Consider the following 7,312-nt stretch of genomic DNA (forward strand, 5'->3'; position numbering starts at 1 on the left):
TCTTTCCATGCTTGGAGGGGACCCCCATCCCTGAGCAGAGGCGGCTTCGCCACTTCCTGCCTGAGTCATAAAGAGCCAGACAGGAAGGGAGGGTGGCCTCCGTTTCCAAGTACGACAGATGGCTAAGAAGGATGGGGACCAAGAGGAGGCCCCCACTTTGGTCATTAAGAGATTATTGGGGGGTAGCTAAGCGCCTCAGCGGACTGAGAGTCAGGCCTCGAGACAGGAGGTCCTCAGTTCAAATCTGGCCTGAGGAGCGAGCTGGGTGACCCTGGGCAAGCCACTTAAGCACGCGTCTGCCTTGCAACCAATATAAAATACTGTTTCCAGGCGGAAAGGTAAGGGCTCAAAGAAGCTCACTGGTCACTTTGGAGATGGCAGCCCAAGAGGAAGCATTCCCAAATAGATCACGGAGAGCTCTGAGTTCTAGTCCTAGCTCTGTTGCTCTCTGTGCCTTGGTTCCAGAGAGGGCGTCCCTGTTCCTTCAGGGTCCCTGAGCTAGTGAGAACCAGTCAGCAGAGGGCAGGGAGGGAGCCTGGAAGCATCCGGAATCCCATCTCTGAACAGCTGGAGCCCTCCTTGGCCTGCTCCAAAAGGGCCTGGCTTCTGTCCAGGCCCAGGAAGGGAGCAAAGTTCATGGGACACAATAACAGGATGGACGTGGTGTTCTTGGCCACCCTGCCTCCGGGCCAGGCCCACTGAGAGTCAGGGGCCCCGAGTGCCCCCTGGAGAAGGGAGTGGGCGGGGAGGCGCTGCCAGAGTAGGGCAGGGGTGAAGCCATCCGCCCACAGGCTGGCTCAGGCCCAGAAAATGTGCCCGGGGCCACTCCCATGTTCCTGTGTGCACCCCAAGCAGGATCCTGTCAGGGAGGGGCTAAGGGTGTCCCCCGTGTTCCACATTGTGGGTGAAAGAAGGCTCAAGGTCACCTCTGCACCCTCCCACTTGTCCTTAGCGAGCCCCCACCCGCAAGGGCTTCCAGGCAGAGAAAGGGGCCCAGACCAAATGGGCCGGTCCTGGGACGGGGCTGCTCCCCGTCACTTCCCTAGGGCCGTGGGGGTGCCCCTTGGATTGTATCTGTCCAACCACCGTCCAGTTCTCCCCAGCCGATGGAGGCCCGTCTCCCCTCTCCAAAGTGATTACGTCCTTCCTGGCCCAGGTGACCCAGGATCTATCGGTGCGTGCCGGGGACGCTCCAAGGCCAACAAGAGGGGGCTCTATTTCTCTGCTTACTCTCCTTCCAGCCGTCCCTTCCGAGGAGAGGAACAACCAGGGAATTTGCAGGTGTCGAGCACCGAAGCCTCAAAAACAACTCTCTGCGTGATCCTGGGCAAGTTCCAGCCTTAAACCTTGTTTGGATGAATATTGACGAAAATATAAAATGCCCAAAGTAGCAGAGCAGGAAATAAGGACTTCAACAAGACGCCCTTAGAGAAAGAAAGCGAATTCCATCAAGAAGCTTTCCAAAAAAACAGCCCGGGCCAGATGGGTTTACATGTGGATTCTGTCCAGCATTTAAAGAAAAACGAATTCCTCTCTAAGCTGTTTGGGGGAGAAAAAGGAAAGGAAAGAGTCCTACCAGATGCCTTCATGAGCTTAATATCAAAACCAGGGAGAGACAAAACAGAGAAAGAAAACTGTACGCTGATACCCCTAATGAATGTTGATGTAAAACCTTAGATAGGAGATTGGCCAAGAGGTTAGGGCAACCGATTATAAAGATTCTGGCTGGGTTTCTACAGGACTATAGGGCTGGTTCAATATTAGGGAGCCTGTAATCAGTGTTGGCCCCATTAATGAGAGGAATCACATTCTGACATCAATATGCAGAAAAGACTTCTTAATTAGAACACTAGAAAGCATAGGAATAAACAGAGCTTTCCTTAGTGTTGGAAGCAGGTATCCAAATTGACAGAAGAGCAAACATTGCTTACAATGGAGATAACCTGGAAGCCTTCCTGCTAAAATAAGAGGGAATGCAAGGGGTGTCTGTCCACTGTCACCATTAGTCAGTCCGTAATGACACGAAAAAGAAATGGAGCAACTGAATACAGGCAAAGAGAAAACAAGTCCATCCTTTTTGCAGATGGTCTCGTAGTTTCCTTAGAAAACTACAAAATGAATTGAAACAATTTCAGAAAAAATTGCAGGACAGAAAATAAATCCACACAAATCAGAATTTCTGCACGTTATCAAAAAACCCAGTAGGAAGAGATAGAGAGACTCCATTGAAAATGATTACAGTTAGGGGAACACAATAGTTTACCTGCAGATCTATGGAGAAGGGAGGAATTTATGAGCAAACAAAAGACAGAGAACATTATGGGATGTAAAAGGAATAATCTTGATTTCATTACATTAAAAGGCTTTTGTACAAACCAAACGAATGTAACCAAGATTAGAAGGGAAACAGCAAACTGGGGAAAAAGTGGATAACAAACATCTCTGATAAAGGTCTAATTTCTCAAGTTTATAAAGAACTAAATGAAATGTATAAGAATACAAGGCAATCCCCAACTGGCAAATGGTCAGTGGATGTGAACAAGCAATTTTCAAATCAAGAAATCAAAGCCATCAATAATCATGAAAAAATGTTTTAAGCCACTCACTCATGATTGGAGAAATGCAAACATCTCATACCTATTAGAGTGGCCATTATGACAGTAAAGGAAAGTGGTAAGTGTTGGAGGGGAGGGGGCCAAAATTGGGACACTAATACATTATTGGTGGAGTTGTGAACTGGCCCAATCATTCTAGAGGACAATTTGGAACTGTGCCCATAAAACTGTGCATAACTTGGTAATGCCATTACCGGGTCTGTATCCTCAAAAGATAATAAAAAAGGGAAAGGACCTGCTTGTTCAAAAATAGATAAAGCTGCACTTTTTGTGGTGGCAAAGAACTGGAGACTGAGGGGATGTCCCTCGATGGCTGGGATGTGTCACTGGAAATATCTGCAGGAATGACTCCAGAGTGAAATAAGCAGAACGGAGAGAACGCTACACAATAACAGCAACGTCGGATGAAAACTTGGCTCTCTTCAGCCATGCCATGGTCTGGGACAAGCCTGAAGGACTTGGGATGGGGAACCTCTCCAGCTCCAGAGAAAACTGCTCGAGTCGGCAGTGCACCTTTGCTTTTACTGGGGGGTTTTGCTCATGTCTGACTCGGCTCTTCCCACAGTGGCCAGTAGGGAAGTGGGTTTTGCATGACATGAAAAAAGGAAAAAAAGAAAACAACTGTAGAGAGTCTCGAATCCTTGGGAGTCAATGCCAAGCCGTGCAGGGAAACCACATGAGCACAACCTCAAAGATTCTTCAATTCGTCTTCTCCTGGATCACTGCTTTGACCGAGCAGAGGGGCTTTTGTAGCTCCCGGAGCCTGCCGGATTGCTCGGGACGGACGGGCCATAATGGAGACTTCTGGAGAAGGAGAACCCCTCCGGGATCTTGGCCGAGAACATCTCCCGGACGGCCGGCACTGACGTGATGAAGAAGACGACACCCAGAGACGAGCCCCTCCGGTCGGAAGGGCTCCAACATGCTACTGGGGAAGAGCAGAGGACAACTGCAGGCAGCTTCATGATGGGGCTGCATCGAGGCCAAAAGGAAGCTCCCCTGTGGATGTGTCTGGTGGCCAGAGCACGGTCTGATGCTGGACAGTGGAGACCTTCACATCCGGGGTGCCCATAGACTTGAGTGGAGGGTGGGTCGGGGACTACCATGGGCGAGAGGCCCTGAGAGTCAACGAGAGGGTGAGAGAAGCAGGTCTGGGGCCCGATCTCCAAAACGACTCCAGAACACTCCAAGGCAAACCACTCAACACCTCAGTAATCCAAGTCTGTGTGTTGAAGAGGCCCACGCTGGCCAGTTCTAGGAAGCCCCGCAGCGTCTTCTAGAAGTCGCAGCCTCATGGATTGGGACGGTAAAGGAGGAGCTCAAAAGAGAACTGCAACCGCAGAGCAGCTTGGCTTTCGTGCCAAAGGAAGCAGGGCAGAGACCAGAGAAGTTTTGTCAAGATAACTCACTGGCCAAGCAAATACCCTTCCCGACCACCTAAAAGGCAAGTCTGCACATGGACCTCAGAACGACTGATTGGGCGCTCTGCAGCAAAGATGGAGAAGCGCCGGACAGTCAGTGAGAACAAGGCCACGAGCTGCCTGGGGCTCACGTCATGGCTTCTTATTGCAAAATGCAGAGGGAAATGGAGAAAGTAGGGAAGACCACCATCCCTTGGGAATGCAAAGTGGAGGGGATGGATGGATCGAAGGGGTTAGATCTGGTGGACGGCGTGCCTGAAGAACTATGGACAGAAGTCCTCCATATTGTACAGGAGGCAGCAACGAAAACCATTCCAAAGAGGACAAGAAGGCAAAATGGCTTCTGAGGAGGCCTTCAAATAGCTGAGGAAGGGATGAAAGGGCAAGGGGAAGAAGAAAGGGAAAGATCTCCCCCCCCCCCCCCGAAGACTGACTTACAGAAAGTAGCAAGGAGAGAGATTTCCATAAGGGAGCAGTCTAAAGAAATAGAGGAGAGCAACAGAAAGGGAAAGACCAAAGATCTCTTCAAGAAAATTAGATCAAGGGAATGTGCAAAAGTGGGCACAATAAAAGACATACATGGTAGGGCCTTAACAGGAAAGATGAAAAGAGATGGCAAGAATACACTGAAGAACATACAAGAAAGAATTTCACATTCCTGATATCCACAGTGATGTGATCACCGACCCAGAGCCTGCCAGTCTGGAAGAGGAAGTCAAGAGAGTCTTAAGAAGCATGGCTAGCAGTAAGAGTGGGGGAGATGATGGAATCCTCACTGAGCTATTTAAAACCCTTAAAGATGACACTGTTAAAGTGCTGCCCTCAACATGCCAGCCAATTTGCAACCCTCAGCAGTGGCCCCTGGATTGGAAAGGTCAGTTGACAGAGAAGGGCAAAGCCAGAGAAGGTTCGGCTTCCCAAACTGTTGGGCTCATTTCACACACCAGCAAGTTGATGCTCGAGATTCTACCAGCTAGACTTCAGCAATAGTGAACTGAGAATGACCAGAAGAGCAGGCTGCTTTTCAAAGAGGCAGAGGAACTCGAGACCAAATTGCCAGCGTGCTCTGGATTATGGAGAAAGCAGGGAAGTTCTAGAAAAACATCTATTTCTGCTTCATTGACTACATTCAAGCCCTTGACTGTGTGCATTACAACACAGTGGGACAAGTCCTCAACAAGATGGCAGGACCAGATCATCTCACTTGTCTCCTGAGGAACATGTATGAGGGTCAAGAAGCAACAGTTAGAACAATTTATTGGTTTAGGATTGGGAATGGAGTATGACAAAGCTGTATATTTTTGCCTTATTAGAGTAGTAGTAGTAGTCGTCTCTCCGTAACCGAGGATGACGATTGTCTTTGTGCGTTTTCATCTATGGTAGATGAGTGTGCACAAAGACACTTGTGCGTGAAGGAGATTTAAGTGGAAAAGTCAGTGCACAGAGACAGTCCCCCTCTCTCGGCGTTGGAAGCCTGGGTCCAGTGGCACGAAAGTCGTTACACCTGGAGACTTCCTCAGCTGCATCGGATGGCCGTGTTGTCCTTTGTGCTCCAACATGCCCTAAGCACTCCACAGTGATTTGCTGTGTCGCCCTCTCAGCCGTTGAACCTTCTTATTGTTTCTTCTGTCTGTTGGGCCGAAGCAGTCTTCACATGTTGGGTGAGCAAAGCCCTGGTTCACCAGGGGTCGACGACCCGATGGCTACCCTCACAAGGTTTGGCCGGCCGGTCGTGGCCGCTGCCACATGATAGCAGCTACTGGGAGCCACACGTGAGAGCTGGGGGTCAGGTGGGGGTCAGAGGCTGGAGAGCTGCCCTAGAAGGGCATGACAAGCCCTCCATACCAGAGATACTACTCCTCCCTGAGCACCCCATACAGGATGGCTCAGTCACAAGCCAAAATTCAGAGAAATAACAGTGCTTTCAGATTTGCAGTTGCCTTCACTCTGACGGCAGAAAGTGGAGAAGAATGAAGAAGCCTCTTGAAGAGGGTGAAAGAGGACAGCATGGAAGCTGGCTTAATGCTTAATGAAACAAAAACCAAAGATCTTGGCAACTGGTCCCCTCATTCCTGGGCAAATAGAGGGAGACTAGATGGAAGCAGATTCTGATTTTATATCCTTAGGCTCAAAGATCACTGCACACTGTGCCTGGAGTCAAGAAGTGAAAAGATGTGTTTGCTCCCTAGAAGGAAGTGGTGGCAAATCTGGACAATGTACTAAAAAGCAGAGGCTTTACCATGCCAGCAAAGGTCTACGTGGTCAAAGCTGTGGCTTTCCCATTAGTAACGTATGGCTACGAGAATTGGACTATAGGGAAAGCTGAGCACTGCAGTATCGATCAATGCCTTCAAACTGTAGTGCTGGAGAAGACAGAAAGGAGGTGAAATCAGTAAGTACGTAAAGAAATCAACTCTAGTCACTGGAAGGTCAAAAACTGCAGTCCAAGCCACGTGATGAGAAGGCAGGACTCGTTGGAAAAGACCCTGATGGTGGGAAAGATTGAAGGCCAAAGGAAAATGGGAGAACAGAACGCGAGATGGAGAGATTGTGTCCCGGGAGCTATCAACATGGGCTTGAACCCACTTTGCGAGATAGTGGAGGCTCTAGAGAGGGACCTGGCACGTTCATGGGGTCACCAAAGGGCAGACGTGCCTGAATGACAACAAATTAATTAGAGAGATATTCATTTTCGGGGCTGGCTGAGCCCATATAATAAAAGGGGCAAGACTGCCAAGATAAATGGACTTAATGCGGGCCCAACAGAGAGTTCCTCCACAGAGCTAGAGAAAGAAGAACCAAATTCAGTGGGCAGGAAGGGGACTGCGCACTACCTGATCTCCAACTAGACTCCGCAGCTGTAATCGTCAAAGCGATGTGGTTCTGGTTCCGAACTAGGAGGTGGATCAGCGGCTGCACCAGTGAGGCATAGAACATACAGAAGCAAAGGAGCCCAGTAGCCTCGTGTTTGGTGCATCCAAGATCCTAGCTACCGAACTCATTGCCCGACGAAAATGGTTGGGAAAGTGGGAAAGCCGTCTAGAGGAAACCAGGTAGAGAGCGACATCCCATGCCACATGCCAAGACAAGCTCCGAGGGGGTGTCCAAGAGAAACATCCTAACCGAGTTAGAGGAACAAGGAAGAAACGAGGCTTCTGATGTACAGATAGAGGAAGAGTTCCTGACCACAGAAGAGATGGAGAGAATCCCAGAAAAGCAAACGGACGGTTGACGCTTTGACACAACATGGAAAAGGGTTTGCACTAATAAAACCAA

This window comes from Monodelphis domestica, chromosome 7, assembly GCF_027887165.1.
Source record: "Monodelphis domestica isolate mMonDom1 chromosome 7, mMonDom1.pri, whole genome shotgun sequence".
Lineage (NCBI taxonomy): Eukaryota > Metazoa > Chordata > Mammalia > Didelphimorphia > Didelphidae > Monodelphis > Monodelphis domestica.